At 49.3% G+C, this 11,787-nt stretch overlaps 1 pseudogene; it reads right to left on the reverse strand.

The window, feature by feature from the left end:
- Positions 1-8,409: 8,409 nt before the first annotated feature.
- Positions 8,410-10,823, reverse strand: LOC144764280 (large ribosomal subunit protein eL31 pseudogene; annotated as a pseudogene).
- Positions 10,824-11,787: the final 964 nt, after the last annotated feature.

Consider the following 11,787-nt stretch of genomic DNA (forward strand, 5'->3'; position numbering starts at 1 on the left):
AGGCTCTGCTGGTCTAGGTCCCAACTACTGGCTCTTAGAAAAGGGAAATGCAGTTGCCCCTCACGCTGCATTCCCTCCCGGCTTTTAACTAACTATTTCAGATGCGATAATTCTTCATTTACCTTAAGCCCACCCACTGAGCGGCTCTCCGCGTGGGGCAGGGAAGTCACACCTTTCAGCCCCCCTGATGCTATCAAGGCCTGTCTTATTAATTGCAGATCTCTCCCTCGTCATGCAGGAGACATCTGGCTCTCCTTGCCACCTACTCCTGGGAGCTAATGTTTTTGACGGAGACGTGGGTTAAAGATTCCTCAAACCCCGACCTTGGTCTTGCTATTCCCCCGGATTACCACTTTGTTGGGATTAGTCGTACAGGCACTAAGGTGGGAGGAGGGATCGCTGTAATCCTGCGCTCTCACTAGAAGATTACTTCTAGGAAACTTGTGAACATTGGCTCTATTGAAGCTATGTATTTTAGCATCTCAGATGCAACGCACCTGATTTTAGCGGGTGTTCTGTTATATAATCCCCCTGGCGCCTCTCCATCTTTTCTTACTGAGCTCCTCGCTTCAATTACTGACCTCTCCTTGAGGCATCCACATTTTACCATCCTTGGAGATTTTAATTTGCATGTGGATGATGCCGCATGCTCCAAGGCTAGACCTCTTTTGGATACTATGGAGGTCTTGAACTTTCTTCAGCTGGTACAGGGCCCCACTCATCGATCGGGTCACACCCATGACCTTTTATTTACGAATTATTCTGGCCTGTCCACTGCGCCCCCATTAACCCATACCTGATCTGACCATTACCTGATTTCAGTTAATCGGGCCATTTCCCTGCCACCTGCTACTTCAACTAAAGCCAGGGACCTGGGCAGGAAATGGTATAAGGTCACTTGCGATGCTCTTGAACCACTACTGGTTAACTTGAGCAGGCAGACTTCTGGCGATTTGAACACCGATGTCTCTAATTTTAATACTTGCGTCTCCTCTGCCATTGATATCATTGCCCCAGTGCGACCTCTTTCCTCCGCCAGATCTAAACCCTCGGCTCCTTGGTTCTCCCAGGCCCTACGTGAAGAAAGGAGCAATTGTAAAAAGCTCAAGCGCAGCTGGCGACTTACCTATGATCCGCTCGCTAAAGTCACCTATAGAGCTGCGATAAAAAAATTCATGAACTTAAGCGTGCTACTATGAGGGAATACTTTATTAGTAAAATTAGTGCTGCTGATAATTCTTCTAAAACTTTATTTAAAACTGTGAAGGATTTTGCTAAATCGTCGGCCCTCGCCTGTTCGATTAGCCCCAGTCAAAATCTCTGTGATGGCCTTTCTAATTTCTTCCATGACAAAATCATTGATATCTCCACCTCCTTCAATTAGGCCTTTGTTAGCCCTCCCCGGGATCTTAAGGTCCCTCAAGAGAAGACGTTTGTCGCATTTAAAACGATTTCTATGGAAACTGCCCTGTTGAAAATGCGGCGTGCAAATCAGGGTCCCCGTTAGACTCGGATCCCACCCAGGTGCTTAGCACTCTTGTCCCCCTCATCGTGGCCCCATTCATTTCAATCTGGAACTCTTCTTTATTCTCAGGTCAGTTCCCCACATCGTAGAAGCAGGCCATGTTAATCCCCATTTTAAAAAAAGCTGACGCCGACCCCTCTGTGTTCAGGAACTATCTTTCTATATCGCTCCTTCCCAAACCAGCCAAGGTACTGGAAAAAGTCGTGCAAGAACAACTGGCCGACTACCTGGAGTCCAGACAACTTTTCAATGACTCACAATCCGGATTTAGATCCGGTTACAGTACGGAGACCGCGTTGTTGGAGGTAACTGAGACCATTCGCGAGTGCATGGATGCAGGCGAGGAGGCCATGTTGGTGCTCCTCGACCTGTCCGCGGCTTTCGATACCGTCTCTCATACCATTCTGGTAGATAGACTACATAGTCTTGGGACACGGGATACTCCCCTGGCATGGATAAGATAATTTCTGAGTGGCAGAACTCAGCGGGTCTTTTTCCGGCCTTTTGTTTCAAAGGAAAAAAAAAACTCAGCTGCGGAGTGCCTCAGGGCTCTGCCTGCATTAAGCCCCCTCTTCTTTAACGTCTATCTTTCACCTCTGGTTGAGGTAGTTGAATCTTGGGGGGTCAGAGTGATCCCTTATGCTGATGACACTCAGTGTGTGTTTTCATTTAGAGATCACTCTGACGGCGGCCTTGCCAACTTTAGACGCTGCCTCTCCAATATCGTATCTTGGATGACCCTCAAAACCCTCAAGCTCAATACAGATAAAACCGAGGTGCTGTTCTTCAATCAAAGGGCCCACTTCCTTCTCCTCTGTGGTGGCCGTCTGAGCTCAACCCTCCTCTGATACCCGTAATATCAGCACGAAATCTGGCTTTCCAAGTCGACAATGAACTGTCATGTGAGACTCAAATTAATAAGGTCACCTCCGCATGTTTTGGCAAACTTCACATGATTAGCAAAATTCTCCCTTTCCTCCCTCTGAATTCACGTAGGACTGTCATCCATGCCCTTATTACTTCTCACTTGGATTATTCCAATAGCCTTTATGTGGGAGCTCCAGCCTATCTGATCAATCGGTTGCAGATTGTGAAGAATGCCGCTGCAAGGCTGATATGAAACATCCCGTACCGCCACTCAATAACCCCATATCTGATGAAACTTCACTGGTTGCCTGTGCCCTATCGCATCCAGTTTAAAGCCTTGGTCCTGGCTTTCAGGGCTTTAAATGGCCAGGGGCTAGCGTATCTCAGACGTAGGCTAGAGCCTGTTCATTCTGCCCGAGCTCTCAGATCCAATCATCTCCGTCTTCTTCTCTCTCCCCGTTTCTGCCGTTCCAGAATGAGGGAGCAGAGCATTTGCTATTATCACCGCCAAACTTTGGAATAACTTACCAATAAGTCTGCGGCTGACTAAATCTAAATCTTTGTTCCGGCGCAGCTTGAAGACCTGGCTGTTTTCCAACCTCAAGCCATACAAGATATCCATGTTGCTCTTCAGTCCGTAGCGCCGGGACACCCCCATTGGGGGTAGCGGCACGTATTATAAGCTTCAAAATAAATAAATAAATATGATGGTCGTAAATAGTCCCGCAAAGGGCCTGGCAAGGTGCCAGGTCATGCAAGGCAGTTGAATATTCCCGGAGAAGGGTGAACAGTGCCATGTGCAAGTTCAGGGACCAAAGGGGATTTGGCTTCATCAGGCATGGTCTAATTCATGCAAACACCAAAGCTTATTTTAAGGAGGATGGGGTGCACTTGTCAAAGGTGGGCATGAATCTGTTCTTATTCGACATTAGCGAGGCCCTGGAAATAGCAGGTTGCAAGTGAGGTAAATGGCTGTCCTTGGTTGTGTGCTCTGGAGGCGACGGGGGCCACCTCCAAAGCTTTGGCAGAGTTACAGGGCGATCCGGAGGCAGAAGGGTACAGAAGGGTACCTCTTCAGGAGCACAATAGGGGTGCCAGTGCCAAATCCCAGGAGTCTTCATGGCAGGTCCCTGGAGGAAAATCGTCGGCGCCCCTAGTAGTCCTTAGGGCGGTTGTAAGCCTGAACAACTGGGAGCTGGCCTTGCAACGCTCCGACCAAAAAAGGGGCGTGAGTAAGATGGTGGACCAGTGGTCCACAGGATCCAGGGGAGGGGGATGCCATCATAACTGGTAGCACTGATTGAGTTGGCTCATCAGGCGGGCAGGGCAGCGGTCAGTCACCGTTGCCTGCCCTTGGATCGCCCTTAAGCTAACCCACCATGTTGCATACTTTTGTATGGAATAAACCTGCAGCAATCTTTTTTCAACAAGAAATTGTGTTGTGTATTTATTTATTCCAGTGTGCATGCTGTGAGAAGTTGGCCTGGTATATGATGTCCACTATTCTAGTGGGCACCTTGCACCAGTCCAAACAACCCTTATGGTGATGGTTGTAAAGTCAACCTTATAGACCAGCTATCCTAGTGGTAGCATGGACAAAGCAGTCTTAGGCTAAAACTTCAGAGAGAACGTGAAGCCAGCTGTTTTACCATATATAATCCCTTGAATACCAAATGAAAGGACACCACACAAGATATATATCAAATATATATGTATTTATTACTAACACAACCCCTCTACACTCTTTATGAGGTCAGAGTTTGAGATACAGTACAAGTTACTCAATAAGCATACTATAAGTTGCACAAATACAATTCTGCCCTAGGGGCCTCACAAACCATATACTAAAGATGTGGTATAAGAACCACTTCAGGAAAGGTGAGTAGGCCTAGGGCCTAGGCAATCGCTGGGGCTATATATCTACCAACAACAAGTAGCAATGGGTCACAAAGAAAATTAAACTAACTGTGTATCTGAAAGAGCGTGACCTAAAAGATAGAGGTACAACAGCGAAATCAAACGTAGGGTACTTTCTCAAGGAGAAAAAGAATGTTCCCATCAGATTTCCGACCTGTACCACCCTGCATCATTTGGGATCCTTCGCCAAGAAGGTAAGTGATTGTACCCTTGGAGGATTTGGCAAACCTCAGCCTAATCTCTCGAGTTCGTCCTAATGCAAGTGTGGTGTATCTCAATATCAATTGGTAATCTGACTAGCAGTGCTCAAAAGTGAAAATAATAAGTGGCTGGTGTGAAACCTTATAAAATCGGGTAGTGAAGAGGTAATGAGTATTTTAATAGGTACCTATTCATTCCCAAAGCTAAAAACAGTGCATAGTAGTGTAAACAAATAACTACTAGGATAGATGTTGGGTCGACATGTTTCTGCAGTTACAACGGGGCCCAGAGGTTTCCTACTGCTTCTTCAGGACCATGACTAATGCTACTGCTAGGTGAAAAATAAAGCAAGTGAAACAAAAATTTTTTTGATATCACCTGAAGTTCTCCTATATCATAGGAGAAAGTTACCCCACCTCACCTGGCCACAGCGCAGGTAAAACGGAGCACCGCTCTGTCCGTCGGTACCCCGGACGTCCTTCTGGGCTGTCTGTGGGGAGGTGTTTTTAGCTTTGGGAATGAATAGGTACCTATTAAAATACTCATTACCTCTTCACTACCCGATTTTATAAGGTTTCACACCAGCCACTTATTAGTTTCACTTTTGAGCACTGCTAGTCAGATTACCAATTGATATTGAGATACACCACACTTACATTAGGACGAACTCGAGAGATTAGGCTGAGGTTTGCCAAATCCTCCGAGGGTACAATCACTTACCTTCTTGGCGAAGGATCCCAAATGATGCAGGGTGGTACAGGTCGGAAATCTGATGGGAACATTTTTTTTCTCCTTGAGAAAGTACCCTAGGTTTGATTTAGCTGTTGTACCTCTATCTTTTAGGTCACGCTCTTTCAGATACACAGTTAGTTTAATTTTCTTTGTGACCCATTGCTACTTGTTGTTGGTAGATATATAGGTATAGGGATAGTAGCAATGCCTGGTCGGTAAACATCCCCTAGGACCCCCCTCCTCACACTTGTGTATTTAATCGCTGGGGCTAAACTGAACAACCAAGGGATTGGAAGTAGGAGGCCCAAAGGGAAGCGTGTGCTGTGTCTAAACAGACACGCGAGTTACCATAGAATTTCAATGGGAACGTAAAAGTTACAAAGTAGTAGATTTTGGACACTTCCGGATGTAGTACGGGAAAACCCTGTTAAACTAGGACACTTGTATAGTTGTTACCCACGGGAGCACCGGAGTACTCGAGTTACCTCACCCAGGGAAGCCGGGTGCATAGGTGTTCCTTCGTGTCGGGTTTCAACGCTGTTTCCTATGGAGAGCTGCAAGAAAGTGCTGCAGGCGACCAGGAGAAAAGTGTTCGGGTGGATCCAAGAGTGGATCGGAGTCGAGAAGAACCTGAAAGCAGAGGGGACAGAGTCTGGGTCACTAGCCAGTGACCAGGAAGGAACCAGGAAGCAACCAGGCGATGTCGAGATGCAATCAGGTGAAGAGGTGAAGCTTGTCTCTGCAGCCACGAGGACCAGGAGGCGTCGACGATGACCAGGAGCTGGAGTCGAGCTGTCCCACGACGGATCTAGCTGTTGACGGTGTCGGTCTCTGGATTGGACCCAACAAACCTTGGCAAGTGCAATCCACACAGGATAGGAAGATTGGCTTCAGTTCAGACCAGCAAGGTCTGGGGAGCTTCTCCTTCGCAGGGCAGCTGGAGCAAGCCCGGAGCAACCAGGCAAACAGTGTAGTTTCAAAAAGATGTCTTCAGAGGGCCAACTAGCCAACGGGGTAGCAACCGCGAAGACGCATTGAGCTGACATGCAGGCGCAGGCCCCACGCGGCACTCGTGGAGTGTGGAGGGCTGAGCTTCGGTGCAAATGCTGCTCAGGTCTGGGGCTTCTCTAACCCCAATGCACAACTTCGAGGGTACCTCAGGAGCTACACAGGTAGCAAAAAGCAGGTAGTCCAGGATGTCCGGTCCCACGTTGCTCGTGTCTGCCACGGGTCTCAGCTTTGCTGTGGGTGTGGGTCGGAGTCAGAGAAGTCTGGGAGTCCAGTTCCTGCGTCACTAAGTCTTTGGGTTCCGGCTGGAGCGTCGACAAAGCAAACCGGCAAGTTACTGTTGGTGCCTGTTTGCACAGGGTGGTCACTCCTTGACCACAAGGGAGATGCCTTCAGTCTTCCAGTCGATGTGGAACGTCGAAGGTCCAAGAGTTTCGTTTCAGAGTTTCTTTCCAGGATAAATCTAAAGTCTCTAGACTCAGCTCCTAACTTTATACTAAACTAAGGGGATGGATTATCTGCTAGGTCTTTCCTATGGGTGGAACCTGGGAAGGGGGTGGTTACACCCCTTTCCCTTTGTCCAGTTTCGCTCCAGAGCTTGGGCTGGAGTGCCCCAGCAACTGGTTTGAACCGGGATATGCGTGGAGCACCTTGTGCCCAAGGCAGTGTCCCATTTCTCAGCCCTCCCTGCCCCAATACACTAAAAGTCTGTCTGGGGAGGTGCTAGCACCTCCCAAGGCAGGAAACCTATTGTCCAGGCCTCCCCTGCTGGAGTTTCGTCCAGCAGCAGGAGGTCAGACTCGTGTCTGTGGCAGCAGCATCTATTTTGTGATGCTGAGCCTCTGCTTAACTTTAACCGGGTAAAGCAGTAACTACATGTCTTCTCCCTCTAGAAGGGTGGAATGCTACCCCCGCCGCCAGAACTGGCAGGGGGTAGTATTCCAAAGCGCATGACACCTTACATGACATGTTTTGATAAAGTCAAACCAAAGTAAGCATTAACCGCGAGGATTATAATGCATTTAAGAGCATATGGTATGGCTACATCACAGAACAGCTATAAGGACATGGTTCCGAAAGCTGCAGACAGGCTCAGCTCATGCTAGAGCACCATCTCACATAAAACCAAGCACTCTGCCTCCAGAATTGTTAATGCCTGCCATAGGAGTGACTTATAGGTATATATGTGTCTATATATAAGGGTAGATATAGGAATACTATATCTAAGCAAGGGGTGATTACACAACCTTGCCCAAGCTGAGTGATCAGCCTGTGGTGTCAGTTTGGATGGCCAGCCAGGGGTGGCATAATTCATGCTGCAGCCTCTGTTAGGCCTTGGATGCACCTATGCCCTGGATTCCTATGGTACACTGTACAGGGGCTCACAAGGTGACCCAATACCCAATTAGATATGTACCTAAAGTACATGGAGTCCATTTTACAGAGAGAGCAGATAGCCTGGGCCCTGATTAGCAGGATCCCAGGCCAACTAAGTCGAAAACCAGCTAAACACTAGGCAAAAAGTTGGGGTAACCATATAGTCAGATATCCACCTTCCTACACATGCTAACTTGGCAAAGGGTGGGGAGTGTTGCCTATATAGGCACTATGGGCTGTGCGGACCCAACACAGCGACTGCAAACAAGTCTCCCACAGCATTAAGAATGTAAACAAACCTCTCCTTAGGTCTCCTGGGGCAGAGTGGATTCTAGGCTGTGCAGTCCCAACACAGCCACTGCAAACAAGTCTTTCGCAGCGTGTCAGTGATAAAAATGGGTCCTCCTTCAGGAGTCTCCCTCCAGCCTCCCAAGTGCTAATGCATGCGAAAGGGTGACTTTGGATCGAAGCAGGGGGCGCTTCCTTTGGCCACTGCACACTGAATGCCCCTTCAAGGAGAAGTACCTTAATTAAAAAGCATTGGCAAAGCTAATGGGTCGGGCTTGGATTTTGAGTCCTGACTAAAATATTACAATGGTGCTCCTGTGAAAAGAAGCAAAGCAAGCATTGGCATAGCCAATGGGTCGGGTGTTGGCAACAATAGAACAATGAATGAAGCGGGCTGGCTGAAAAACCTGAAAGTATTATATACATATATATATATATATATTTTTTTTTAATTATTATTTTTTTTATTTTTTTTATTTTAACACAGAATAACTTCAGCTTTCATCAACGTTAACTGTCTGGAGACCTTTAAATGTGGTGACTGGTACGTAAGTGACCAATGTGTATAGCTTATTGGGTGAATCTTCATCCTCATTGCGTTTCCTGGATAGGCGCACACACATGCGGTATGGAACATTCCTGATTCCTTTAGTCCAAACAGCTTTGTTCAGCCTGGTGTCTATGCGCACATCTGGAGTTCCCATTTCCTTAACTGCAAATTTACGAATTGCTTTCAGAGCACAGGGTGCACGCCGCTTGAAGCCAACTCCATGGGTTCGTTTGTGGACATTGATGGTGTATTCCCTGGTAACCACCTCATTGATGGCAGATCTGCTTTTCTTCTTCTAACCCCCTTAGCAGGAGCCATTTCGAAGCAGAGTCAATGACGGAAAGGAAGAAGCAGGGGATTGTCATACATTTATATTTTTAATAACATCAAAAGGCATTGGGAGTGGAAGACTTAAAAATGGCTGTTTTGTGCATATATTGCATTTAACATAAAGACTTGAATGTGTGATTCTTCAGTGTATTTAGATCTGTAAAATAATACTTCATATATTGCATGGTTCACCGACAAAATATCACCTCCTAAAATATTGTTTTACAAAAGCGCTGGGACATAAATATCGAAGTCAAAAATATCGTCATCCTATACTTATTTTTTAAATATATATAAATTTAAATTGTAAATATTAAGGCCTTCATTACAATGTCGGCCGGAGTTGCCTCCGACCGACACTGTTGCGGATTGGGAACCGACGACCTCAGGTCAGCGGTTCCGATCGCATTATTTAGATGCAACTGCACATGGTGTGGTTGGAAACATCAATTTCTCAATGGGAGTATGTGCGGCGGGCTGAAAACGCCTGCAGCACAAGCTCCCATTGAAAATGAATGTTTTTAAACATCTCTGCACCATGTGGCAGGCACTTCACGGTGCCTGTTATACGGTGCAGGGATGTTTAGGGCCAAATGCGGGGAGCTAGTGCGGAAAAGGGTACACAGGGTTCCCACAGTCTGTTTCTGATAGGCAATCCATGTTGGAAAGGTCAACATGGATTGGCTGTCGGAAACACACATCATAATCCCAATGGCAGAAATGCCGTCCTTAAGGGAATATGAGGGCTTTCCGACAGGCGGATGGGCTCCTCGAGCCCGCCGGAGCTGCGTCTGATTCCCCAGCTGGTTTAAACTCCGACCGCCGTCATCATAATAGGGCTTTGAACCTACAATGCCAGTCGGAAAGCCTCCAACCGACTGATGTAATTAGACCCTAAATATTAGGCCCTAAATATATTAAATAATAACATGAATATAATAAAAAATATATATATTTAATGCCTATTTAAACAAATATAACAATTATACATATTTAAAAAAAGTTAAGCATACATTTATATATATATATGGCCCAGTCCGAGTCGTGAGAGAGCACCGCTGCACCGTCATGCAGCCCTGCTGGTAAGCCAATCGGCGCATCGGCTCAAGGAAAGGTGAAGCCAGGTTGGGCCATTAGGATGTGCCCACCACAGTGGCGGGTGCATCCCGTATTTTTAACATTGCGGAGGGCGGTGCTGAAAGCACCGCCCGCCACAATGCTAAAAATGCACACCAAGCAGTTCAATGTGCCACGTGACAGGCACGCTGTGCCTGCCACTTTGTATATTGAAATGCAGGGTGGTACCATAGGTACCTCCCCATGTGCACCCCCACCCCCCAGAATCCTTGGGGGCCCGCAAAGGGCCCCCGTAAGTGATTCCCGCATGCCTTTCCGTGGTGGTGTTGCCGCCATGGAAAGGCATGTGACCGCCCCCATCATAATATGGTTGGCGGTGTCTAACAGACACAGCCACCACTCTTTTCCGCCCGGTCAACTTGTTGACCGGGCGGAAAAGCGGCGGACGGTCTTTCCGTCTGCCGTGGTCCCCCGCCATAGTAATATGGCGGGGGAAATGGGTGGCGGGCAGGGGCAGATGTCAGGTGGATTGCCTCCGCCATGCAGGCGGTGGCGATCCGCCCGACATCCTAATGGGGCCCTTGGTTTTTAATCGGGACTCAAAAGAGATCAACGCGGCAACTCACTGGAGTAGGACCACAATGACCATCAGGCGGGGTTATGAAATATTTAAATGATGTGGAAAAACTGCTGCTGAATGAAGAGCCCAGAGCTCCTGATGAAGTGTTCTACACGAAATGCGTTGGGCTGGACTCATATTCCTTGCGAGGCATTAGACTGTTTCCGTTGTTTCCTGCAATAAAGATGAAGGCATACTCGGGGGCGTGGCCGAGGAGGAGACCAAGATGGCCGCCTCTTACTGAAGCTCCGCCGGATCGGGGAACCAACACTAGTGATATGCAGTAACCCGCGATCCTAACAGGCACCCGAACTCACGATCCTGCTTTCCATCCTGTGCAGCTCGACGGGTGCAAGTTTGAGGGCGGTGGCGGCAGCGGCTCCGGAGATACAGCAACGCGACTGGCGGCCCGGTCGCACAGGAGGTGCCTCGGAGTTGCGGAGTGGAGGTAGGGTGCGCTGCGCGAGGGGCGCCCTGGCGGCCGGCGGGGTCCAGATGCGGCAGTTTCCGTGATCTGGGGGCTGAGGGCTCGGCTCCGCTGCGGGCCTGGTGGAACCCGGCTCCCCATGTGCGACGCTGCGCGCTGGGCACGCATCTGGGCCTAGTGGCCTGGAGTGGCAGGCTGAAGCCGGGAGCTCCATTTTGGCCGCGGCGGGGGCGTGGACTCGGCTCTGGGGGCGGATTGCTGCACGGTTGACCTGGGGGCCGCGCTGGGTGTTACTGGCGCCGGCGCTGCCCGGCTTCGCGCCTGCGGCGCTACTGGCCTCTCCCTGCTCCCCGGAGCACCAGTGAGGGGGAAAGCTACACCCCGCCCGACCTGCCAGACTACAGAGGTGCCCGAGCGGACTACCACGTGCTCGCCTGGCCCGCTGAGCGCTCCCCATTGCTGCCTGAGGTCCCGACCTGGGCTGTGACCCGACCTGCACCCCCGGGGGTACAAGACCCTTGCCCTGCTACAGCCCCACTGCCATTTTGGGGTGCCCTGGGGTGAAGTACCGTGCCAGCGAAGGTGATACGGAGGCCTGGACCCGGTGGCCCGGCTACACTACCACGATGGGAAAACGCGACCCTAACCAGCGCAAACTGAACTTTGCTGGAGCCTCCCTCTCCATCGCTGACCCCCCACAAGAGGCTCGAACGGAGGCGACGGGAGGTGAAGACCCGGAGGATGCCACTTCCCTCATGACCGCCATGATGACTGAGATGAGGGCTGGTTTCAAGGCGCTGGATGGGCGATTTGACACGCTAGAGCGCCGCATGGCAGATATGGGCTCCAAAATTCAGGCGCACGATCCA

The sequence above is a fragment of the Lissotriton helveticus genome, chromosome 1_1 (assembly GCF_964261635.1).
Source record: "Lissotriton helveticus chromosome 1_1, aLisHel1.1, whole genome shotgun sequence".
NCBI lineage: Eukaryota > Metazoa > Chordata > Amphibia > Caudata > Salamandridae > Lissotriton > Lissotriton helveticus.